The following is a 27841-nucleotide window of genomic DNA, read 5'->3' as shown; positions in this document are numbered from 1 at the left end:
GATCGTGACCAGATCGGTACCTGGCTCAGCCTCTCAGCAAGCCGCTGACAGTCATCATCTCTCTGCTCATCGAGCACTGAGAACTGAACGATCGGCTGTGTTTGATTGCTCAGTTCTCAGTTTTAGAACAGGCGAGGGACTGATGCTTTAAGTACGATTTGCCAAAAAAATTCCCATACTTCTTTTAAAGTTGAATTTTATGCAAATTATAAAAATGGGTGAACAGGCAGGGTTTTTAATGCAGAAGAGACATGCTTTTTCAAACTTCAGCTATCCCCCCAAGCCTCTTCTACAAGATTCCTTGGGACCTGGTTGCACAATGAAGTCTTCAAGTACAATGCAGGGTCAATGAGCTGTACATTGTACATGAGGACAGGGAGGAACTGTCTACAAATCAAAGCTGAGTGTTAGACTGGGATCAAACATACCAAAAACCGAAAAAAAAAAAAAACAACGTTGTGTGACATTTGCTTTTAAATTACCATTACTTTGAGTGTGGTAAGAAGATCAGGATGTAATCCCCATTAATAAAGTAAGAACACCTGAATTATTTAAACCACACTATACACTATACAATATGACTGAGCTGTATAAAACTACAAAACTATAAAACAACAACAATAATAAATACAATAACAGTTGGCTGCCTCTGTGTTTCGCCGTAATGTCTTGTTATGCATCCACTTCAGTGAACAAGCCATTCAAAAAAAAAAAAAGGACACTAGATTATCAGGGGTCACCCTCTTTGTAAAGAGCAAGAAATGAAAGTCTGGTGCTGAAACGTGAAATCTTTATTTTCTGCTTTGTCCGTTCTTCTTGCCGCGATGCCAAGGGGAACAGCAATCAGGCTAGAGATGTTCAGTGTGATAGAGGTCAGCACCAGTGGTGGAACCGCGCATCGGAAACATGACCCGCTTTATTTATTTATTTTTCGGATTATTGTTTACAGGCCACTTTGCTCGTGTACCGTGTGCTTCTTAGCTAAAAGATGAAATTACGGCTGGAAATGGAGTGTTCAAGGCATACAACCAATTTGTGTTTCGATCTCGGAAAACAAAAGGCTTCGGAGCCCCTCGGGCTGCCATTCAAACTTGGAGAAGCTGACATTTTTAACAGCGAGAACCAGGGACTCTGGCAGGAGGAATGATCTAATGCATTTCTGACTTGTCAATCAAAGAGCTCACCTCTTATGTCTGGTAACCATTTGGGGCCCAACCGGCTGTGTTAATAAACCTACCAACCAAACACAGAGTCAAAGGCGTTAGAGAGATCAAATGTGTGCATCGCCATTTCTCTTTTATTGAAGTGTAACGATTTTAATGAGACAAATATTGCCCAATTCTCAACACAAAGAGGTTACTGGACAAAGGGAAATACAATTGTGCACTATTTAATAAAATATAGCTGAAGGAATAATATAAATAATATAGTCTTAAAGGGTACCTTTATATCAGGGGTCTCTAAACTTTCTAAACAAAGGGCAATTTAATGTCCTTCAGACTTTAAGGGGGCCACATTATGGCCAGTGGGAGTAGAAAATGTCCAGGTATCAAGCTTAGTGGCCAGTGGAAGTAAAACAATTATAAAGCGCCTTTGGTCAATAAGAGGAGGAATTATGGTAGTACCACATCAATGGTATTAAATTGGAGGACTATTTCCCCAATATTGGTATCAATGGGAGAGGTAGTGCTTAGAGATGCACAGAAATTTTGGTGACCGAAACTTAGCAGTCGAAAATGGCGTTTTTCAGCAATTTTCCCATAAAGAAAACGGTGCCAATAATGGTACCGAAAACTAACGCAATTTTGCCGTGATTTTACTGTGCTTATAGTGTTTTTCATAGGTCATGCGACTCAAAAAATCACATCAAAAAAACGTAACAGGTGCTTTATTGATGCATTCTTGCTGCAGTTTCAATGCATTACAATAGGGAGGTGCATTTTTTTTTGATGACCAAAAAAAGCAGCAAGATTCTTGCGCTAAAGGTGCCAATAATGGCAGACAATGAGTTTCATATTCATTTAAATTCATAATATCAATTAAAAAGTCGGATATGGGTATCCCCACAGGAACTAGAAGTTATATCTAAAAGCAATCAGTTTCTGGTGTTGGGATTACTATCACACATGGACTTTTAGCTTGCTATAGGTTTTGCTATATAATTCACAATGCAACGTTCGAATTTATGACATTGTATATATGTTTTTTATATTTATGGATATACAACATATTCTTTTATTTTATTCACACCACTTTGGTGATTCTATCACCTTAAAGGGGCAGCTGGTTATTTGTTTTTATTCAACACTCCTAGGGCGCCATTTTTTGGTTTACATTTATACTACTTACTGCAGATCAGTTTCATCTATCAATGTCCATTAGTGCTGCATATTAGTGCCACCTCGTCAGTGCCGCCTTATCAGTGCCAATCGGTGAAGGAGAAAACATATTTACACATTTTTATAACAGAAACAAAGAAAACCATTTTTTTTTAGAATTTTTCAGTCTTTTTTATTTGTTTAGCAACAAATAAAAATCCCAGTGGGGATCAAATACCTCCAAAAAGAAAGTGCTATTTGTGGGTAAAACATGATAAAAATGTAGCTTGGGTACAGTGTCGTATGACCGCTCAATTGTCATATAAAATGCGACAGCGATGAAAGCTGAAAATTGGCCTTGGCAGAAAGGGGGTGAAAGTGCCTTGTATTGAAGTGGTTAACAAATTTAAAAAAAAAAAAAATAGGAGGAGGAGGAGGAGGAGGAGGAGGAGGAGGAGGAGGAGGAGAAGGAGAAGGAGAAGGATTTGACAAAAGGAACTTCATAGCAAGATCACAACGTATTGTCCCAATCCCATGCTGCCACCCAGTAGCCCTTCAAGAGGATCTTAATAGCGGTAGGAGGCGGCCAGCTTCCTGATCATGTGCCTGCTGTGATTGGCTCCCACTGCTGTGAATCAAATCCAGTGACATGGGAGCCGAGGCCCAAGTACTGCTGTCTGTGTCAATGGACGCAGCCTAGTCCACATGAGTACCCCCACAGAGAGCTGCATTCCATGGGGGCACTCGAAGAGGAGGAGCCAGGGGGACCCTAGAAAAGGAGGATCAGGGTTGCTCTGTGCAAAACCCTTGTACAGAGCAGGTAAGTATGACATGTTTGTTAAAAAAAAGAAAAGAAAAACTAACCTTTACAATTACTTTAGGTTCAGCTGCAAGTTAACAGAGTCTGCCGAAATGCCTAAAGACAGGAATATGTTTTCAAACACAGAATCATACATGCAAGTTATAGTACATATATAGCAGGTAAAAAATTGTGCATTTATTTTAGCCTGTAAAGCATTGCACCAGCGATCAGTAGATCGCTGGTGCCATGCAGGTCTCCTGTAGATCTGTCAGTGTATTTGTGTGCCCGTACATCCCATATGGGCAAGCAGATACAACCCGACAGGAATAATCAATGAACTATCAGAGCGCTGTGGAGCTCATTGAGACAACTGCAAAGGATGTTGGGGCTTGTAGTTCATTCACACACAGAACTGTGTGACTAAATGCCGCCGCCATGTGGGCGACGCTCCGCGTACACAAACCAATTTCAAAAAGTCACAGCTAGAACGGGGAACTTCTCCCTGTACTGCTGTTCCAGGGGGAGGGGTTGGTGATGGGGAAAAAAATAATGTTACACTCTAAAAATGGGTGGAATGCTTAACATGTTCCCAAAAGGTGAGCTTATCCTTTAACCACTTCTCTCACGGTGGTTCAGTTAACCTGACTAGGAGGATAACAGACGCCACTCGCCCCCGTGGGGGTGCGCATCGCGGCGATAGGTGGTGCGGTGTGTGAGTCTGAGGCTCTTTACCACGTGATCAGCCATGTCCAATCAAGGCTGATCACAATGTCAACAGGAAAAGCCATTGATCGGCTTTTCCTCACTCACGTCTGACAGATGTGAGTAGAGGAGAGCCAATCGCTGGCTCTCCTGACAGGGAGGGTCTGCGCTGATTGTTTATCAGTGCAGCCCCCCCCCCCTTGAATGCCCGCACTGGACCACCAGGGAAGCAGGCAACATGTGGATGGCCAGGTATGTACCCCATGGCCATCCACATGTGCAAATTATGCCCAATCTGTGCCCACAAATGGGCACTGATTGGCAACATTATATAACGTTACATCAGTGATGCCCAGCAATGCCACCCATCAGTGTCCATCAGCGCCACTTATCAGTGGCCACCTATCAGTGCCACCCATAAGTACCCATCAGTGCCGCCTACGAGTGCCCATCAGTGCCGCCTCATCGGTGCCAGTCATTGAAGAAGAAAACGTACTTATTTACAAAAATCTTTTTTTTACAGAAATAAAGAAAAACTTGTTGGTTTTTTTTCAAAATTTTCGGTCTTTCTTTATTTGTTGCGCAATAAATAAAAACCGCAGAGGTGATCAAATACCACCAAAAGAAAGCTCTGTTTGTGGGAACAAAATGATAAAATTTGTTTGGGTACAGTGTTGTATGACCGTGCAATTGTCATTCAAATTGCGACAGCGCTGAAAGCTGAAAATTGACTTGGGCAGGAAGGTCTCCAAGTGCCTGGTATTGAAGCGGTTAACTTAAAAAAAAAATAATAATTTATACGTTAAAAAATAATATTAAAAAATATCTGTTTATAAGTCTGAAAACTCTCAAAATTCCAAAAGAAAACTAAACTAAAAAGCCATTATAGCGGCCCTTAAAGCTGTAGCGTGCGTGAAAATTCATAACAAGGTAACGTATTTTTGCACTAATATAAATATAGACTTAGCAATGACTTCCAGAGAGCTGAATGCTGAAACACAAGCAAAGAATGTTGATAAGTTTGTCCTAATACCCCTGGCTGACTAGGCAAGAGGTAACTGAATATTACACTTAATGGACTTTGAAAGAGATCCTAAAGCACAAGATATGAATTCAGTAGGAGGCAAGATCCTGCGATAAGTGCTTTCCAAAGTTTACATCCAAACTTTAGAGGAGCCAACAACTTCCAGCCTACGTGCTTAAAGCTGAACCTAAGGCAAGTACAAAACACATAAATGGATGTGGTCATATTACTTAAAGGCTAATTCCACCTTTCTGGCCATATTTATCGTTTAACATGAAACATGGGCACCATTTTCAAGCCCCAATAACCGGAAACTTGGGGTTCTTCTCCCCCCATCATCCCTTTTTCTTTTTTTTATATATAGTGGCGCAGCTGTGCGTGGCTCCGCCTGCAAAACCTCATCATCCATTCACAGGTCCATTGATAAATACATTTTCCTCCTATAGTGGCCACTGAGCGTATATGTATTTCAACTGTGTAGTCAGACGTTTTCTTGGCGTTCCAATTTAAGACTGGCAGACTGCATATTGCAGGACATTTTTAATGCTTAAAAAGCACCAGAAATGGTGTGTTTTACACAAGCTGTTCCTGATATGAATGTATTTTGGCAGCATGTACAACAAACATCATTTGGTCTGTAATCTGCCTTTGTTTTTAGATTTTCTCATTTGCTGGAGATGAACAACTTTTTAGAAACCAAACTTATTAGTATCAACCATATGTGCTCTATAGCAGATTATGAGATGAGCTGCATCACGTCAATATAAATCAGATTTAGCTTGCTCCAATTTTTTTACATTACAACTGCTATCGACATTACAGCAAAGTCGGCCATCAACGGCCAATACGTTTCAGAGGATTAGAACCTAGGTGAGCAGCCTCTGGGCACAGGCTCAAATGTTTGCAGATCCCCGGATTGCTAGAAACTATTTTTTCACATTTTTATTTTCTTGCTAGTAGCTCAGTGAATGAATATTATGTATTACAGATGGGAGTCCCTATAACACCCACACACAAGGGGAACAACAATATAAGGCAAGAGTCTTGGATTTACAACGTGGGCTCTACAGAGACTGTATAAAATGGTTAGTGGGCAGTATCTGGCTGTAAAAGCCAGAAGATACATCCTTGTTTAGTATGATGACCAGCATCATGATTAGTCCACACAGTTTATAGCCGTCACTGGGACACCTGTCTCTGGGCTTTGATTGGTATGTAGATGCCATTTGGCAACAAAGGAGAACCAGGGGGGAGCATTACACACATTGACCAAGCCCTGATACGGATCCACATTAAATTATGGACCATTAACCATCTCAGCCAGTCCATCAATTTTCAACTTTTGAGAGGAATATTCTAAAGACTGTCCGGTATTGCCGATAGTGTTCTGGGCCATCCATCTAGCTTCTACCGCTACATTGCAATTTTGCTATGCAGCGTGGGTCACTTACACAAATATATCGCTTTGCCTGAGGATCATTCCAAAATGGCCAGGTCTAGGGTGTTTAGGGGTTACACCAATAGCATACAACAAGCACCAAACGGAACAAGTATTGCTTGGTGCCCAACCACCTTACACGCAGACCTCCTGGGCTTAGATACCTGGAAGTTTCCCACTAAGATCGATTGTGGTTTGGTTACACACGTGAGCGACGTCCTGTGTATTTTGTAACATGGGCACCATCCTCAAGGCCCAATAACCTGAAACTTGGGGTTCTTCTCCCCACAGCATCCTATCTTTTTTTTTATAGTGGCACAGCTGTGTGTGGCTCCGCCTGCAAAACCACATCCTCCATTCACAGGTCCATTGACAACGTTATACATAACAAAACAGTGTTGCGCTTCCTAAATAACTTCCAAATAAATCATTAAAAAAGAATACATGATTAACTTGCAATATAGCAAGATACAGAGTGCACAATCAATCAAATATTCATATTCCCTAACTGGGAATAGTGAAAAATACACAATGAAATATACGTGTTCCCTCAGTGGGAATAGTGAACAATAAACAGTAAAGATAAAGTCCACACACTCAAAAAATAATAATAAATAGAATATTTAGAAAGAGTCTGAATGCACAAGAATAATCCTTAGAGTCTTCTGCACAAAAAACACACAACACACCACCAGTGCACCAGTGCATTAACGATGGAAATGCAAATGCTCTCCTCCACCTCAATATCCTAGCCACTCACCTCACGTTCTGACCCGTTTCACCAGAAGATAAGAAAAAGCAGGTTCCCTCTCTGGGATACAAACGGATCAGCTGGTCATGGAACTCATATTCCTTCCGTGCTGCCTCCAGCTGATTGGATGGATACCAGCTAGCACAAATTCCCTCAATGGGGTCCGGTGCACATGGGAATAGAAAAGGCAAAATCTAGTGCCCTCTATATATCAAAACGGTTCATTTCTCATTAAAATGTTACTCACAAACGCAGCGCTTAAGCAGTGCAGGCTCAGGATTCATAGAAACAACAAGATGCTAGCGGGATGACGCTGCCACTGCGACTCCTTACCCCTATACGCATTATGTCGAATGGGCTGCTACACCACCATGTCTTCTTCAGTAAGGGCTGGAGACTCCACATATATATATATATACTACCACATATATCACAATTTAGTGATTTAGGTTATTATTTGCGCCGATAGAAAATTTGTTATATAGAAGTAACAACGTTATCGCTTTCTTTTTAATCTATTTTAATGGTGCTTGGAGTGGTGTGCCATAGTGCACCTGTCTAAATTATATGCCATTTGTATTTACAACTATTCTTGTCCCTTTGTCCCCAACCCACCCTTTTTAAGATATAGTGCCATAGTTGTGGAGGTACCCTGTCCAGGCGGACGAATCGGTTTTCAAAATTGGTTGATAATCCAGTAGATTAAGATCCATCTTTTACCAAATGATGACCAGCATCACCTATATCATGAGAATATCAATCCAGTTCTGCAATTACAGTATATGTTTTGGAGCGGAGGTTTATAGAAAACAAGCCTTACAGTGTGAAAGATTGGGACTTTATATGAGGCCATGACTATGCCAGTACATGTACCTCCATCCCTGATACATATTGAAAGAGGAGAGGGGTATTTGGGACTTTATATGAAGCACATAAACTAAATTAAACTAACTAATAAATTGTAAAATAGTAGATGTTTATAATTACATTGGGCATAATGTAAAACAGTAAAAAAAAAAAAAAAAAAAAAAATATATATATATATATATATATATATATATATATATATATATATATATATATATATAAGGTCGCAGTAGATATCTAAACAATTCATAAATATATGCACTAGAGTCTAATTGTGCAGATTATATCTACTGCGACCTACTATAATTTATTTTTTATTTTAATTTTTTTTACACTGTTTAACATTATGTGTCCCAATGTAATAAAAATCTACTATTTTACAATTATTGGTTAGTTTAATTTAGTTATGTGCGACATATAAAGTCCCACAAACCCCTTTCCTGTTTCAAGCCTTAAAGTGTATGTCAGGTAATCTTAAGAAAAAAAATAAAATAAAATGAATGCACGTTCTCCCATGTTTTATCCCTTCAACTAAAACCTGCCTGTTTCTATATTATGTAATGTGCATGCTCGTCAATATGTTATGTAATATATCTTTGTGGTGCTGTAATCTTATGAAATGCTGAGTACAAGATTGGCGCTATATAAATCAACACACTCCAGTGGAATGTCTCCAGTCACTAGACGGCAATGGAAAATCATGAACCTCTAAATGTTTAAATTGATATGCAACCCTATAAAGAAAAAAAAAAAAAAAGAAAAAATGGAACACAAGACGAAGTAGTAAAACTGTCACTATTACCCCCAAGAGGGATATATTGACAGCTGAAGCTCTCAGAACTCAATGCAGCTGCCCTTGCCATTAAAATCCTCATCCTGCCTTGTATCTAAAACTTGCATACTCTATATCACAAATATAGAATATATAAGTGACCAGGCTGAACGAGATATCAGAGCCAGCTGCTGGCAGCTATTTCAGTCGATAGACCAACTCTTCGTTACCCTCTTTCATCAGATCCAAATGGTCCAGTTCAAGTTGCAAAGCTTCAGATTGGCCAAGAGTCTCACTTTCTCCCATAACTTAAACACGGGAGGAATTTTATTCATGCATCATATGAAACATAAGCACTACGTGATCCATCAAAAAGGTTAATGACGAAGTAGATTAAAGCAAGCAAATAAGACTTTTTCAATATGAACGTAGAAGATCTAGAAACTGAACACTTTGATTCTGGGCCAAACAGGAGTACAAAGGATGATCTTTGTTAAGTGACGCCTGGAAAAAAGCCAAACTAGCAACTTCTAACCAAAGTAACGGCCGAACACCACGGGCTACTTCAAGGACTTCTAACCAACATGCAGTCACAATAGTTCTAAATATATGAAACCCAACCTTGTGTACTCAAGTGCAACAAATCCTGTTTTTGAGTAGCTGTCCCAAAAGTAGGTGGCCAAAATGAAAATAAAACAATATGAGAGCTGAAACATGTTAAAGTCTTCAATAATTTCTAAAATGCTGCAAATTGCAAGATTAGATATAATATAAAATTTAGTTTAGTAAGAAAGGTGCATATATGATGATAGAATGGCTAAGTGAATGAATACTGAAGAAAATATAGGAGTGCATATGAAAGCAATGGGGCTACAAAGACATGAGAATAGACTAACTGGGGACCAAGAAGGGAGGGAGGTCACTGATATGAGTAGAAATGTGATAGAAATCACAAGAAAACAAACATTAACCTCACACTTAACGACTTGATAGAAATATTTACGGAAATCATTACAGATTTCTATTAGGTGACCCAAGACCGACGAGTCTCGTGTTGCACTGCCTTTGGAGAACAACCGAGAGCTCAAGTGGCGTAAACAAAACAGTGAATAGGCAAAATTAGAGAAATGTTTAATTTCCTGGTCAACACATATGAACCCATATAGAGATCTTTTGTCTGGTGTAAAAATGTTCTATTCCCATTATTAAACAAACAATGAACTATTAATGACCTCCATCACTTAAAGATAAAAAGGGTGGTCGGAAACCATGGTACCACGTCCAATATAAATTGAAGATTCAAAACTATGAAAATGTGCAGATTCAAGGTACCATCAAGGACTTAATCCTGCCATACATGGGTCCAATGCCGAACGATTAGTCTTTCGAAAATCTGAATTTTCTTGGATTTTGTGATCGGTTGGTGCCACCATTGATTTTGAAATTCGAATTAACCAAGCCTTCCATTTCACCTCGTGTTGCTACAGAAAATAATTTGTGGCCAGGAATATTCTTTTCTTTCCAGGTCGCAGCTCATGTACATTTCTTTTTCAATTATATTTCTCAAACAGTTCTCTCATAATTCATTAGAAATTTTCTTTCCAAAAATTTCCAACATGCTCAATCGCTCAAATTCGGTGGCAGCACAAAAATCGGCTGTTGCAGCCCAATAATGGTGCGAAATTCGAAAAAATATCTTGGTTACGATTTTCATAAGAAAATTATTTAGGAAATTTGACCCAAGTATGTCCTGCTTTAGTAGAAAAACAGAATTATTTTTAGTACAAGTGTTTTAAAACCTAAAACATAAAGCAATAATAAAAAAAAATAAAAAAAAATCACACATGAATGGAGACTTGTACACATTGGTCACCTTATCCAACACCTACATAACTCTTGCTTTATATAAGATCTTAAAGTAGAAGTCCATGCTAAAACTAAAACCACTGCATCTACAGCCATCAACATTCTAACACTAACCTATCTAGCCCTGAAAAGAAAAAAAATCTGTATACACAGCTATTCTGCAGGCGATCCGGCCCGATCTCCAGCGGCGGAAGCTCCGATCCCACACTGCTCTGTCAGCCGCAGCTTCGAAGTATAGGCAGTTGCAGAGGATACGTCCGTCAACGGAAGCCCCGTAGTAACTCTATGGGCGACTTCCCATTCATTTCACAGCTGCTGTCGGCCATGTCCTCTGCAGAGCAAACATCACTGGAGTTCGGGTTGGATCGCCTGCAGAAAAGGTATGTATACAATTTTTTTCTTTACAGGGCTAGATAGGTTAGTGTTAGAATGTTGGTGGCTAAAGATGCAGGGATTTTAGTTTTAGCCAGGACTTCCAATTTAAAGTGGAGCTTCCGCTTATTGGAACCCTCCCCCCCTCAGGCGCCACAATTGGCACCTTTCACGGGGAGGGGGGTGCAGGTATATGTACAGTACAGGTATCTGCACCCACTTCAGGCATAGATATCTGCAGAATCTACGCCCCTTTCCGCAGAATCTACGCCCCTTTCCGAAGGCCCCCCGCTGTCTGCTGGGAAACACACGAATCCCAGAGACAGCGGGGACCATCCTTATTGCGCAGCGCGACTCGCACATGCGCAGTAGGGAACCGGGAAATGAAGCCGCTTCACTTCATGATTCCGATACCCAAGATGGCGGCGGCAGCACCCGAGAGACGATCGAGAGATCGGCTTCGGGTGCCGACATCGTGGACGCGCTGGGCGGGTAAGTGTCATTATTTTAAAAGTCAGCAGCTGCAGTATTTGTAGCTGCTGGCTTTTAAAAAAAAAAAAAACGGCGGACTCCTGCTTTAACATTAGACACTAAAAATCCACTATTGTCTCTAGCATACGGTAACGATTAGGCAACTGCACTCAAAATGTTTTCTGGAATGTATCCATGTCAGGAGTAAAATGGGTATGAACAAGTTGATGAAATATATAGTGCTCCCCAAAACTACCTGGAGTCTTTTTCATACTAAGGGGTTGATTTAGTAAAATTTTTAGTAAAATTGCAAAGTGCACAATCTGATGCAGCTGTGCATGGTAACCAGATTCTAATGCCGCGTACACGCGATCGGATTTTCCGATGGGAAATGTTGGGTGTGAGCTTGTTGGCGGTAAGTCCGACCGTGTGTACGCTCCATCGGACAATCGTTGTCGGAATTTCCGCCAACAAATGCTGGCTAGCAGGTTCTCAAATTTTCCACCAACAAATGTGTGTTGTCGGACTTTCCAATCGTCCGTCAGACAAAAGTCCAAAGCACAAACACGCATGCTCGGAATCAAGGATGAGCCGAAAGCGGTCTTGTAAAACTAGCGTTCATAATGGAGATATCACATCAGCTCGCCGTACTACATTCGTAATTGTTGGCCAACCTTTATGTGATCGTGTGTATGCAAGGCAAATTGCAGCCAACACCCTTCGAACAAAATTTCAATTTTGTTGTCGGTAAGTCTGATCGCGTGTACGAGGCATAACTTTAGCTTGTTCAATTAAGCTTTGACAAAGTAACTGGAAACTGATTGGCTTCTATGCACAGCTGCACCAGATTTTGCACTCACCAGTTTTAGTAAATCAACCCCTTAAGCCTAAGCTGGTGTCTTAAAAGTCTGTACATTTTCATATTTTTGGACCCCCATCCAGAGTGCATATCCAGCCAAAAGTTGTTGTTTTTTTAAAAAATTTTTAGCTAGAGTAGCGAAGGGGGTTAGAACTCCTACTAGTTTTTTTTTTGTTTTTTTTTGACGCACTCAGAAAGATGTGCTCTCACTTACCATCCATGTGACAATGGTGACAAAGTGAGGGAAAAATCTCAAAAAAGCAAACACAGCCAGAAATTAAACAACTGCAATTTCCTGCTATTTATTTTTTACTAGGAGCCTGCAAAAGCAATGCACCCACAATCAGATCGCAGACAGTGCAGGACTCTTGCAGAATGTCAGTGTAAACGGTCTCCTCATACGGGAAGGCAGGTACACACCGACAGGAAGCCTCAATGAATTTCCTAGAGTGATCAACAGCGCCCTGGTAGTTCATTGAGAACTACAAGCCAATACAGTAGCCGCAAAGGCTGTCGGTACTTACAATTCTCCCATTCACAGAACTCTCTGAATGAATGAATGAATGATGCGGCCTGGTGGGCGGAGCGCTGCACAGACACTTTTATTTTTCCCTAATTGTGACAGCGGGGAGAAGATCCTCCACTCGCTATCACAACAGGGAATCATGGGTGGGCGTGGGGGCTGCTGCAACAGTAACATTTTATACCCTGAATACGGGTGTAACATGTTACAAAAGGCAAACTTATCCTTTAAAAAGTGTTACTAAACCCACAACAGTGAAATCAGTCTGTATATGCAGTAAAGCATGCTCGTTATACTCACTGTGGAACCTATGGGGTTAATTCTGAGCAATGTGCGCAAAGGCTGTTTGATCCTGTCTTCTCCGATTCTCCCCTTCTTTTACTGTCCCTAATCTGCTGCTGATAGTAAAAAGCCTTAGAAGCACTCTGCACATGCTCAGTTTGGTGTGTATTTCTAGAGCATGCATGTGATCGGCACAGGACAAATCAGCACTATCCAGACAGAGGGTCAGGGGTCATACAGCCTCATAGGACAGTCAGAGGAGAAATAAAACCCCTCCTACAAAGCTTTAACCAGTCCTCCACCGGACACTGATAGAAGTCACAAAACCGCTATATACTGCTGATGAGAATGAAATTTAGCAGTTTAGATTTACTAAAATAATTGCAGTTCCACGTTCTGTGTACTGTGGGAGACCAGATATAGTGAATGCAAGGTCCTGGGATTAGTAACACTTTAAGATATATAGTTAAAAGACAAAAATCTTGCATCATGCTAGACATATCTGAGACTTAAAGTGGTTGTAAACCCTTACAAACCACTTTGACCTACAGGTAAACCTAGATTAAGGCTTACCTGTAGGTCAAAGAAATATCTCCTAAACCTATACGGTTTAGGAGATATTTACAAAAAGACAGGATCCGCTGTGTACGGTGCATGCGCACGCTGCAGATCACGGCGATATGCCGCTCGTGTCGGCTCCCGTGCGCATGCGCGGGAGTGACATAATCGCGGCACCTGGCGAATCACAGCGCCGGAGCAGCGAGGCCCAGAAATCACTCCGGGATACATAGCAGCGGTGAAGACAAAGGAGGAGGACCACTTCGGGGACTTCATTCTCAGGTAAGTTATTCATAATGATACTAGCTCATTATACCTTTGCCTTGCAGGTTGCATTTTTTATTGCCTTTACTTCCTCTTTAAGATACCAGATTTTAGGATGTGTTTGATTTATCCATTTATGGTTAGCCACATATGGATCTGACATTTCTTGCGATAATCTCAAAGTGAATATACATCCAAGAAAGGTTTTACACTTTTTGCTCATTTTTATATATATATGCCACTTTTGATACAAAAGGTATAAACATTATTACATATAACTTGTAGCAGGCAATCTAGTATTTGAATTGCTGTATATCTTACTACAATCCATATAAAGCAAACCAGATCTCTGAGCACCTAAATATACATTTAATGTGAATTCTTCGCAAGAATATAATGGGGCCGCGTTGGAATCAGACCCTCCTATACTTTCAGCCACTTTGGTGCACATGTTGTGCAGTTTACGTACTAGAAATACGTGAGATGCTGTGAACAGGCAGAGTCACCCAACACGGGGGGGATGTGGCACTTACCCGTCTTAACATCATGTCCACTCAAATCCATAACAGGTGCATTCTCCAAACCTAGGAGAGAGGGTGCTGGCAAGGCTCCAAGTGGGCAGTCATGCTGATATTTAACAAGAACTTGGACAAGGCGATCAACCAAAGTCGTGTGAGAAAACTACTGTTCTTCCTTATGAATGTGTTACTAAGTGACACAGTATAATAAGAACACAAGAACACAAGAACAATATATTTCATTGGCAACAAACAGGCAAAACGACAGAAGTGCCCGAGGGTACAAACTGAAATATACTCTGAGCGGATGACACTTTGACACTACGAAGCACTTCTGCCTCCAGCTTTATTATGTTTACCGTATACATTATTAAAAAGAATATATATAAAAACATAGGCTTTAGCAACTGGACACATTCTATATAGTATAACTTTGTGAGCTTTAAAAATAGGATCTATCCAGGCCAATAGAAATCAAAAACAGCCTCAAGTATTAAAGAACCGGGTCTTCTAACCTTGACTTTTAGTACTCGCTGGAAACACACAACGTGTCCTACAAGAGCGCACAGCTCCACTACGGCAGCCATGGAGCTACATTCCCGTACACAAGTGAACTGTCAAGCGACATTTCATTCACATGCCAGGGTTCTGCTGACACAAGGCCAGATCCCTTCCCTCTAAACCCCTGACAAGAACTGTCATACACTGTATTGCCAAAAGTATTGTGACGCCTGCCTTTACTCGCACATGAACTTTAATTGCATCCCAGTCTAAGCCCTTGTACACACGGTCAGAGATTCCGACAACCAAATCTGTCGGATTTTGCCCGAAACTGTTGCATACACACGGTCGGACAAAGTTGACGGAAAATACGATCTTTCAGAACGTGATGACGTAATTTCGCTACGATGGGACTATGTTCAGGCTAGTAGCCAATAGCTTTGATGTAGGAATTTGATCTGAGCATGCGTGGCACTTTGTCCGATCGGAATTCTGTACACATGATCGGAGTATGTCCGAAAATATTTCCGGCAAGTTGGAAAATTTGGTCTGACGGATATTCCAACGGAAACAGTCTGATGCAGACCACACACAGTCGGAATATCTGACAAAACGCTCCGATCGGACACATTCCGTCGGAATCTCCGATCGTGTGTACAAGGGCTTAGTCTGTAGGGTTCAATATTGAATTGGCCCACCCATTGCAGCTATAACAGCTTCAACTCTTCTGGGAAGGCTGTCCACAAGGTTTAGGAATGCGTCTATCGGAACATTTGACCAATCTTCCAGAACCACATTTGTGAGGTCAAGAAAGGGGACAAGAAACTCTCTCTGCTCTAATTCATCTCAAAGGTGTTCTATTTGGTTGAGGTCAGTACTCTGTGCAGGCCAGTCAAGTTCCTCCACCCCAAACTCACTCATCCATGTCTTTATGGACCTTGATTTGTGCACTGGTGCGTAGTCATGTTAAAAAGTGCCATGCTTAAACTGTTGCCACAAAGTTGGGAGCATGAAATTGTCCAAAATGTCTTGGTATCTTAAGGAGTTCCCTACAGTGGAACTAAACCCCTGAAAAAACAACCATAATCCCCCCTCCACCAAATTATTTGGACCAGTGCACAAAGCAATGTCCATAAAGACATGGATGAGTAAGTCTGGGGTGGAGGAACTTGACTGGCTTTCATAGAGTCCTGACCTCAACCCCATAGAGCACCTTTGGAAAGAATTAGCAGGGCAGAGACTGCTAGCCAGGCCTTCTCGTCTACGTCAGTCCTTGACCTCACAAATGAGCTTCTGGAAGAATGGTCAAACGTTCCCATAGACACACTCCTAAACCTTGTGGACAGCCTTCCCAGAAGAGCTGAAGCTGTTATAGCTGCAAAGGGTGGGCCAACTCAATATTGAACCCTACAGATTAAGACCTCATTAAAGTTCACGTGTGTGTAAAGCCAGGTATCCCAATACTTTTGGTAATAGTGTGTGTGTGTGTGTGTGTGTGTGTGTGTGTGTGTGTGTGTGTGTGTGTGTGTGTGTGTTTATAGGGGTTTGGGAAAATAACCGTCAGACATAGCTAACAAGAGCAGATGAAAGAAAAATGAGTATGCCACGTACAATTTAAGGAGTAAAAAGGTTAAATCTCTTTAAGACCTCTACTTATACAAAATGTTCTTACAATACAACCTTCCTTTAATTGTGCAAAGAAAGGCAGCAAGCTCTTACGCATAGCTTCCAGCTCTGATAAGTCTATTTAGTCTATGGGGTCGATTTAAAACTGGAGAGTAAATCACACCTTAGTGCACATGTCAAACACAAGGCCCACAGACAGAATCCGGCCCTCTGACCAAGGGTGGTGCTGCGGCTGGAGGGGGGTGCTCCGCCCCACCTTGTCCCAGCACTTGGCAGCAGAGAAGAGGCCAGAACTACTTCACCAGATCCTGCGCTTCTCCATGCAGCTGTGGAGAGGTTTGTCTCTGGCCCGTCTAAGCAGTCGGCAGCAGACAAAAGGACGGAGCTCCTCCTACAGATCCGGCGCTCTTTGTGCAGCTTCATCACCACCTCCTCTCCGCCTCCCTTGGTCTCCGCATTCAGCTGCCTCCAGCCCTCCTCTGGTCCTCCTCCAGACCCTGGACATTCTGCTTCCCAGCTTTGTCCCTGCTTTTTCCCAGCAGCAGCACACGGAGTATATTTATATAGTCTTATAGCTACAACCAGCCCTTTGAGGGCAAACCACATTGCTGATGCAGCCTGTGATTAAATTGACTTTGACAAGCCTGTTTAGCAGCAGTGTACATGAGGTCTTAGGGTCTCGCAAGTCAGATCCCAAGTCACGGAAGTGTAAACCGAACCTTAACCATAATGTAGATTATATTAAAAAAATTACACAACTTTAATGGGAGCACTCACTATATCTTTAGTGTACATCTCTACTTTTAAAAACAACTTGTAACCAACTGCGTCTCTACCCCTGTCCTCTCCATCCCATAGATATTATTTACCCTAGATCAGCCCACAATTACGACCTAGGATAGCTCTAATTTCCATCATTGACCAGGCGGCCCACATGGTACAATACACGTCTGGCTATTTCTTTATGAGACTTAAAGACCAACTCTAGACACAGCTATTTCTTTTTTTTTTCCCCACTTCAGGAGTTGCCCAAGATCCACTGAAAATGATGAATATGCACAATGGGAACAGCACTTACACCTCTAAGCCCTTGTACACACGGTCGGACATTCCGATGGACAGCGTCCGATAGGACCGTGTTGTCGGATAATCCGACAGTGTGTGGGCTCCATCGGACTGTTTCCGTCGGAGTATCCGACGGACCAAGTTTTCCAGCTGGGCTATAAAATTTTCCGACATGATTCGATCTGACTTTGTCCGATCATGTGTAGAGAATTCCGATCGGACAAAGTGCCACGCATGCTCAGATCAAATTCCTAGACCAAAGCTATTGGCTACTAGCCTGAACGTAGTCCCATCCTAACGAAATAACGTCATCACATTATGTACGATCGGATTTTCTGACAACTTTGTCTGACTGTGTGTATGCAACAGTTTTGGACAAAATCCGACGGATTTTGTTGTCGGAATGTCCGACCGTGTGTACAAGGGCTAAGAATGACACCAGTTCTGTTGCTGAGCGTCCCCCCACCATTCTGATGTGCCATTCACAAAAGCACAGCACCGCAATTGGGTTGCTTGGGTTGGATCCCGATGCAATGCAGCAGGTTGCTGGGAATGCAGTTGTACGTACAAGAAGCTCTCCGAGGAGTTTGGAGAGCTCCTAAAACATAACAACAAAAAAAGAAGAAAAAAAAGCTGCGCCAGGAGTTGGGCTTTATTGACTTGCAGGCAGCCCCATCATATTTCTATCATTTTTTTTTTTTTTTCCCCATCTCAATTATTTAAAGGTTCCTAGGAAGCTGCTCAATTTTTAAAGGTCCATTCAGACTGTTGTGGTGCATTTATGGGACGCAAGTTATCGCACAGAATTTTGTGCAACAACAACACTGAAGACAAACAAAATAAAATAAATAAAATCAGACAGTATACAAACACCGCAAAATAGGGTACTTTTTTTTTTTTTTTTAACCAAGATAGAATGTTGAACTCAGGTTAAGCCCATTCATTTTTAAGAATGTTAGAACTTAATTCCACAACAAGGAAATGGGGTGCAGCTGTCTTCCACAAAAATCAAATTCCAACAAGAAATGGGTTAGAAACTATGCAGTGTGCTTCTTGTATTCCCCGCTCAAAGTCGTGTTCTGGTGACAGTTGTCCTGGCACTTGCAGTAAACATAAGACGCTTGCCTGTGATCACCAATAAAGAGACGTGAACCTACCAAAAGACTGAATTATGTTATTGCGCCTCTGGCTTTCATGCTGTTATAAACATTAGTAAGTTTTTATTCAAATCACAAAAAAGAAAAAGCCTAAAAACAATACTATAACACTGAATGTCCACCAACAGCTTTAAAGTATTGGCCGCATGATCTATAAGCCCTTGTACACACGGTCGGAGATTCCGACAACCAAATCCGTCGGATTTTGTCTGTCGGATTTTGTCTGAAACTGTTGCATACACACGGTCGGACAAAGTTGGCGGAAAATCTGACGTGATTACGTTATTTCGTTACGACGGGACTACGTTCAGGCTAGTAGCCAATAGCTTTGGTGTAGGAATTTGATCTGAGCATGCGTGGCACTTTGTCCGATCGGAATTCTCTACACATGATCGGAGTATGTCCGATCCGAGCATTTTGTCGGAAAATTTTACCAACAAGTTGGAGAACATATTCCGTCAGATATAATCCAACGGAAACAGTCCAATGTAGACCACACACAGTCGGAATATCCGACAAAATGGTCCGATTGGACACATTCCGTCGGAATCTCCGACCGTGTGTATGAGGGCTAACAGCGGTCTCAAAACTGTGGCCCGGAGCTGGATGTGGCCCTTTTGCTTGCTTTTATACAGCCATTGGGGTACTATTCCTTCCACTATTATGTCATCTGACATCAATGGGGTACCATTTCTCCCATTGAAGCCAAAAATGGCACACCATTTCTCCTATTAACACCAACTGATGCCAGGAAAATTTCCATTCGCAATGGCCACAGTCCGTCAAGGACAATACACCAGACCTTTGTTTAGAAAGTTTGGAGAACCTGATCTATAAGGTTAAGAAGGTATAAAGAAATTTTAATTGGCTCTGGACCCTCAGTTCTTCTGGAATGGCATAAATGGCTTGTATCATCACTTACAGAGTTGGCTTGATATGGATGGAGCTTGTGTAGAAAAATAAAAGGTTATTCCCACAATTGTATGCTTTAGATTCTAATGTTCCTTTAACTTTTTGAATACCCCTTGTACTAGGAAAATAAATAGGTTTGCTTTATAGGCTGCCATTAGGGATGAGCTTGGGTTTGGTCCAAACTTGGGTTGAGACCAGACCCAGAAGGAAGTTGTGCCCCTCACCCTATCAATAACATTGACCTAATCTAATCTACCAAAGAGGCCATATTAGGTCAAGGACGTTGCGAGTATGCCTGCCTCGTGCCCCTTTTATGTACTGTACATGTAGCTGCAGATTAGAGAATGACCTGAGCACAACTGATTGGACAGCAGGGGATGAGAATGACAATTTCCTACCAGGTTTGATCTAAACCCAAATTTGGACCAAACCTGAGCTATTCCGAAGAAAAAAAGAAAAAAAATGAAAAGAGGACTGTGGTATACCTAGGATATTTGAAACCAAGACCAAAACCTCCTAATTATATACAACAAAATTACTTTCTGTAATATTCATAAAATGAACAAAGACAAACAGTAAAAATTGTGGTGTTGGTGTTGTGGTGTCTGGTTAGCGTTAAAGAGACCACTTACATTGGGGGTTAGTTGAAAACTGCCAGCTTTGCACTGGTGGTCAGTAAGGATGAGCTTAGGCGTGTTCGCATGGTCCACCTGCAGAGGCCGCCAGGAAGTTGGCGCAGCGCTGCGCTAATCACAGGCAGTGAGACATTGTCCCGATGCGCGACTGCAGAGATCAGCAAATGTCTCACTGCCTGTGATTAGCACAGCGCTGAGACGACTTCTTGGCAGGCTCTGCACGTGGACCATGCGAACATGCCTGAGCTCATCCCTAGTGGTCAGTGTAGGCGAAACAGAAATGTCAAAGAACTTCTAGCAACTTCAGGAGGAACCTTAAAGTTCGAGGAATACTGGTTGAGAATGGCTGGTAGATACTGACCCGGACCCTTAAAGTGAAATTCCGGATGTATCCCTAATTACTCTTGGTACTGTCCCATACCCCCTCTTTATACCCGTGCTTACTAACCTGTGTAAGAAAAATCTGTACACTTACCCATTTTCAGCCTGGTCATATGATCTACCGTGTCAGCCACCACGGCTACACTGGAGAGGAGAGGGGGCGCCAACAATGGATGGGTCATTAAAGCCTATGGGTGACATCACTGTTTAAACTTTATTAAGATGTTGTTGAGCGCTCTCTCCTTTCCCCTGCAGCCGCAACTGGCAGACACAGGGGAGATCACGTGACTGGACAAGAGCGAGCTGAAAATAGGCAAGCATAGATCTTTCTTACACAGGTTAGTAAGCATAGGTGGACAGCTTTAAGAATAGTTATGGTTATGTCCATATCTTCTGGAGAGGAAAGCAGGCAAGGGCATTTTCAGAAGCAGGAAGGGAATGGTGATCTCAAGGGGCAACATATTCCTGTACTTGTTACCCATTTTAAAATCAGGTACATGCACCTATCATGAAAAACAGACCTGATGCTAAAGATTGCCATGGATGTTAAACTATTGCAAGCATGCAGTGCAGGCGACTAGAGGTGCTTGCAAATATCTGCAGCAGTATTGGTGTGTTCCCCATTAGAATTGAATCACACCTATCAGGCTTCACAAGGTGCACACCATCATTACCTGATCGTTATTGGAACAGCAATGCAAGTATTGGCTACAATCTAACACATGGACGACCTGACGTAATCAGTGACAATCCGAGGGGTGGAAAGATGAGCAAGTATATCACGTATGTACTGTATATATTCCTGTTTGTGCAGGGCTAATGGGTGGAAATCTGTGATGTGTGTAGCGCCAACTGAGGATTAACAGTAAAAGCGTTTGACACATGGTGAGGGGATTTACTAAAACTGGAGAGTGCAAAATCTGGTGCAGCACTACATAAATACCAAACAGCTTCCAGGTTTTATTGTCAAAACTTAAAGTCTTACTAAAACCACAACAGTCAAATCAGTGTGTATATGCAGTAAAGCATGCTTTTTATACTCACTGTGGAACCTAAGGGGTTAATCCTCCACATTGTGTAAAAAAGAACAGAGCCTTTAGAGTCACTCTGCACATGCTCAGATTGGTGTGTATTGCTAAAGAGTTTTTTTTTTTTCCTTAGGAATGCATGTGATCAGCACAGGGCCAATCACTGTCCAGCCACAGGGTCATGCAGCATCATAGGCAGAATGAAAACTTGTATTGGTCCAGCAACACACCAACACCTTTGCAGCCATTGTGCTATTTGCTGGGTGTTTCGTGTGCTGCTGTACCTTTAAAGTGGTAGTATGGTCATTTTTTTAACTTTTACCTACAGGAAAGCCTATAATAAGGCTTACCTGTAGGTAAAAAAAATATCTCCTAAACCTGTACGGTTTAGGAGATATTCCCCTCGGTATGCGCCGCTGACTGCAGCGGCGCATGCGCACAAGGGGGTTCTCTCCGTGAAAATCCGGCAGCGCTCGTGCGGCCGGACTGAAATCTCCCGCGCGCATGCGCAGGAGTGACGATATCGCGGCTCCGGCCACTCACAGCGCCGGAGCCGCGATACCCGGAAGAGACGCCGAGGGAGCATGTCGGCTCCCTCGGCGTGGATCGGGCCAGATGTCGGGGCCTCGTTCTAAGGTAAGTATTTCATAATGAGCTAGTATGCGGTGCATACTAGCTCATTATGCCTTTTGCTTTGCAGGTTTAAAAAAAAAAAAAAAACATTGCGGGTTTACTACCGCTTTAAGGGGTGGGCTACCCTTCAGTCCACCTGCCCTCATTTATCCATCAGAATGCATGTGCCTCCATTGTTGGGATACTCATATTTTAGTGGTAGGACCACAGATACCAGGGTGCTGTGATGTGGCTGGCGCATGCGTGCGGACTAAACCCCTGTTTTTTAAAGCATATGGTTAATGTGGTTGTCTGCGAGCTGGTGGTAAGTAGGCTTTGTTTTTTTTCCTGGGCATTCCATAGACTTTGTTGTTACCTGTTTTAGCCTCACTGCAATAGCCAGCTATAGATGAGGGTGGTGGCAATTTTTTTGGTATCAGAATGAAAACTCCTCCTACAAGCTGTAACCAATGCTTGGCTGGACACTGATAGAAGTCACAAGACTGCTATATACTGCTGATGAGAAAAGGCATTTAGCAGTTTATATTTAGTAAAATAATTGCATTTCCATGTGCTGTGTACTGCGGGAGACCAGATATAGTGAATGCAGGGACCTAGTAACACTTTAATTGAAGAAGTTGAAGTTAGAGGCCAATTGGCTACCATACACAGCTGCATCTGTTTCTTAATGTTCCAGTTTTAGGAAATCCGCCCCATGGCACCACCAATTCAGATACTTTGCACTCAGTCATTCATTAAGGCTGGGTTCGCATTGGTGTGATGCAGGAACCACAGCGATCCCTGTGCAGGTTCCTACATCGCATCTGAATCGCAGGCAGTTCACACTACTCTCTGCAAACTGCTACGGGTGTCAATATAAAGTTAATGACACCCCCAAATCGGTTCACAAAATGCAGTGCGAACCGTGGAATCGGATCACATGGGTCTGAACACCCATGCAATATGATTCCAGTGGGAACAAAAAAGGGGTCCTGCACCATTTTGGTGCGAGTGTGATGCGATTGCAGCTATACAAACTGTATGGCTAAATTCGCACAGCATAGACATCGCATTATTTGGTACTTATACTACATGCAGCCTGTAGTGAACCCCTTTCTGGAATTTTCCTTGGTAGCAATAAGTGCAATAAAAGGTATGGACTACCGTTCATTATATTGAATGAGTCAGTGCCATTGGGCCTCATGCACACAGGGCATTTACTTTGCCCCTCTGAACACCAGAACTCCTGGCAGGAGAAAAGCTGCTTAAAAAAAATGCACCATAAGTCATGTACTGCGTGTGTGTTTAGGCACCTCAAGCTTTTGAGCATTATTGGATTCCATTGGCCAGAAGAATCATTTATTCTGACAACCGGAATGTATTAATCATCAAATGCGCCGAAATGCATCTAGCGTTTAGATGTGTTTAGAATTTCTTCTGCTCCTCCCTGAATGAGCTTTTGATGTTTTTTTCCCAGTCTGTAAACTCTCCTCTTCGAATATACCTGTAGGCTGGGTTTACAATATTGCGAATTGGACGCAGGTTCCAATTGTCCAAATTGTAGACGCTATTAACTAAAACCAATCAATTAACGCTTATTGGGGATTTTTGTTTTACTAAAAATATGTAGCAGAATACATATTGGCCTAAATTGATGAAGAAATTCAATTTTTTTTTTGTTGCGAGTTTCATAGCACAAAATAAAATGTTTTATATATATATATATATTTTTTTTTTTTTTTTTAATCGGCCTATAACACGCACCCCAAGTTTAGAGAGAGAGGATGTCCTGTATCACGGCGGCGCTCGGTAGCTCTCGGCTAATTTCGGCAGCTTTCTGCTTTCTGAAAATAGCCGAAAACCGCCGAGAACAGCAGAAAGCCGCAGAGAAGCTCACAATCGGTGGGGGATCAGCGTATAACATGCACCCACGATTTCCCCCCGATTTTAAAAGGGGAAAAAAAGTGCCTGTTATACGCCGATAAATATGGTATATAATTTTTTTTATTTTTTTTTCAAAATGGTCAGTCTTTTTTTTTGTTTATAGTGCAAAAAATGCAGTGGTAATCAAATACTACAAAAATTTAGCTTTGTCTTAAGAAAAAAAAAAAGCCAAAAACTGTATTTGGGTACAGTGTCGCACGACCGCGCAATTGTCAGTGAAAGTAACAGTGCCGTGTCGCACAAAAATGGCCTGGTCATGAATGGGGGGGGGGGGGGGGTAAACCTTCCAGGGCTGATGTGGTTAATATTTCATAAGGGCGACTCACAGAATTGTATATATATTTTTTTCCCCCCAAAACCCTTTTGTTGTGGCCAAATGCCAGGCAAAGCTCATGTAAATGTGCCCTAAAAGGTCAATGGCACAATGGTGAACCACGCTGCACATTCGGTGGATGTGAACGATCGTCCTTCCACAGAACGTTATATCATTGGGTAGTTTGGCTTCCTTCCAATGTCATATCACAGAGTATGCAGAAAAGTAAATACGTGGAAATGATTTCCCGTTTGCCCAGTACAGTGTACACTTTATATACACTGTTTCTTAATTAAATCTCAGTGTTATAGCTGCTCAGAAGAGGATCCTTACAGAAAAAAAAAATACTCAAAGTTAAAAGACAATAACATTGATAATAAAAGAGGCTTTTACACAAGTGATTACATTATAAAACAAAGACTTCACTTTGTAATTAAAAAAGTTAATCTGGAAAAATGATTTAGATGATCGCATTCTTCTACCTCCTGACTTTAATTTTCTGATTTCAGACTAATCTGGATATACACGATCGCTCCCTATTCCCAGACCGATCTCCCAACATACATGACCAACGACAACATCACCAATGTGCAAGAGAGCCACAAGTCAGAGCCTAGACACGCAGCGAAATTGTGTTTTTTGCATTTCTCCGATAAAGAAAAGAGGTGGCGATTATGGCGCTGAAAATGCATGCGATGTTTACCGTGCTTACAGTTTGCTTTTCATAGGTCATGTTACTCAAAAACTTAACAAGGGTGCATTATTGATGCATTTTAATGGGGAGGTGCGTTTTTCTTTTCTTTTCTTTTTTTAAATTGACCAAAAATGCAGCAAGCAAGATTTTTTAACACCACAACAGAAGCGCAAGAGACCAATGTGAAGACATACATAGAATTTGAAGGGATGCATTTTTTTTTTTGTGCCAAAAGGTGCTAACTAATGGCAGACAATCATTTCATGCTTGTAATTAAAACAAGAACTGCAGTCTGCTCACATAATTTGTAATAAAAACATCTTTGCCATTCTGAAGCTTCCCTCCAACCACTTTGCATACTAATCTTATATATACTGAGATTCTGTACTTGCTAAATATTCTGCATAAATCTCCCTCCACTGAGTCTGACTGCAACCATTTTAACTGTGGGCAGCTGAAGCTGCTGCCTGTACCTGTCTTGGATTTAAACAGATACAAATTAATGAAAAATGTTGTGGGGGGGGGGGGGATGTACTCAATTTTGTGAGAGAGAGCGCGAGAGCGAGAGAGAGCGCGAGAGAGCGAGAGAGCGAGAGAGCGAGAGCGCGAGTGTGTGTATATATATATATATTTTTTTTTGTTTACTGTCATTTTCGGTTTCAGCACCAAAATTTCAGATTCAGCTGCTAAACATACACAAAAAGTACATATAAAATGGGTCTATTTTACCTGCCAAAGGGTTTGTCTATCCATCCAGTCCTGAGATTTACAAAGCTCCGCTAGATAACAAAGCCCTGTTTGGCAGAGCAGGAGACCTGTGTTTTCTCCACTGCAGTTCCAACCAAAACCTTTGTTTCTAAGTTTGAATGCAGAGAAATATTAGAGCTGCTGCCCCATTTTATCTCTATGTCCCTGTTGCAGATTTTATCTGCTAGATAACACCAATGTCTGCTGGTCAGGAAGTGAAGGTAAATCTCCCTAATGGAGCCGCAGAGAGCAGTAAAAACCTGACCGGAGGGGCATGGGAATAACAGCAGCCACTCAGCCTGTGACAGGCTAACAGTGGCTATTGTTCACCTGTAGCCACACACAAAGTGGGTACCCGCGGTTCTGTCCGAGCCAGGATGCAGTCAGTTGTGTTCAGGTTCAGACATCCATCCCTAACCCCAGTTAGCCCTTGTACACACGGTCGGACATTCTGACAACAACAAGTTTTGTCTGAAACTGTTGCATACACACAGTCGGACAAAGTTGTCAGAAAATCCGATCGTACTTAATGTGATGACGTTATTTCGTTAGGACGGGACTACGTTCAGGCTAGAAGCCAATAGCTTTGGCCTAGGAATTTGATCTGAGCATGCGTGGCACTTTGTCCGAATGGAATTCTCTACACATGATCGGACAAAGTCCGATCGGATCATTTTGTCGGAAAGTGTTATAGCCCAGCTGGAAAACTTGGTCTGTCGGATATTCCAATGGAAACAGTCCAATGGAGCCCACACACTGTCGGATTATCCGACAACACGGTCCTATCGGACATTGTCCATCGGAATGTCCGACCGTGTGTACAAGGGCTTAAAGCTTTGTGTGTGGCTACACGCAAACAGCGGCGGCCACTGTCAACCCATTATTTAAAAACAGGCTGAGCGGCCACTGCTATTCTTATGCCCCTGGTATTTCCAGCCACAAGAATCTCCTAAAGATCCCATCTCCACCCTGTGACTGAACAGTGAAAGGAGAAGCAGCAGACTGAGGAGCTCATCACTTCCAAACTCTGCTCTCTCTATCATCATACTTCCTACAAAACTGATTGGTTCCTTGTGCTGCTTCTCCCTCCCCTAGTCTACGTTCTGCTGTAGAGACGACAAGAAACTTAAAATACAATTCAGCTACACACTGCTTACATTTAAAAAAAATTAATAATTTAAGGAAGTATAAATGAAAACTGCTCCACATTAATTTGTGTCTTTTACATCAGCCTAAAATTTAGCGTTGATGAGGTTTAAGTACTAAATTTACAATTTCTTCAAATAACCAACAGATACACTGTCCATACAGCAATTCAGGGCTTGACAAATTTGCTTTGAATCAAGGAGCCATCTAAAAACAGTTAGGAGTCAATTTTTTTTTTTTATCTAACAAAAGCCCCTGTACACACGATCAGACTTTGTACAAATTTTCCCGTGGACTTTTGTACAAAGGGCGTTGGCTCCTAACTTTTTTAGATGGCTCCTTGATTTTGTATTGCATACACATGATCAGCAACAAACACGAACGTAGTGACGTTTCAACTTACTGACGACACTTCAAAAGAGGACGTTCAATTACTCCAGCGCCACCTTTGGTCAATTTCTGTATTGTTGGCTGATCTTTTGCATTGATTCTGAGCATGCGTGTTTTTACTTTGTACAAAACTCTGATGGTTTTGTGTAGACACGATCGGACTTTGCTCCATCGGACTTATGTTGTCAAAAAGTTTGTCTGTTCGCACAGCCAACAAAAGTCCTATGAAAACCGAAAAAGTTTGTCAGATGGAGCGTACACACGGTTGGATGTTGCCTCAAAACAGCTAATTTGCATGTTTGT

The 27841-nt window shown here is 41.9% G+C and overlaps 1 protein-coding gene across 4 annotated transcripts in view; it reads right to left on the bottom strand.

Annotated features, from left to right (window-relative positions):
• The window catches only part of BTRC (beta-transducin repeat containing E3 ubiquitin protein ligase), a 346883-nt gene that overhangs the window by 303928 nt on the left and 15114 nt on the right, over positions 1-27841 (bottom strand). For 2 of the 4 annotated variants that reach the window (XM_077455336.1, XM_077455337.1), the window contains exon 2: positions 3183-3234. The exons of the other annotated variants lie outside the window; for them this stretch is intronic. The gene's annotated coding sequence lies outside the window, so the exon portion shown is untranslated. The remainder of the gene's footprint in view (positions 1-3182; positions 3235-27841) is intronic. 4 annotated transcript variants of the gene reach the window in all.

This window comes from Lithobates pipiens, unplaced genomic scaffold (assembly GCF_037356315.1).
Source record: "Lithobates pipiens isolate NorthernLeopardFrog02 unplaced genomic scaffold, aLitPip1_a1.2 Scaffold_25, whole genome shotgun sequence".
NCBI classification, from domain to species: domain Eukaryota; kingdom Metazoa; phylum Chordata; class Amphibia; order Anura; family Ranidae; genus Lithobates; species Lithobates pipiens.
This window is presented reverse-complemented; position numbering and strand designations above follow the sequence as displayed.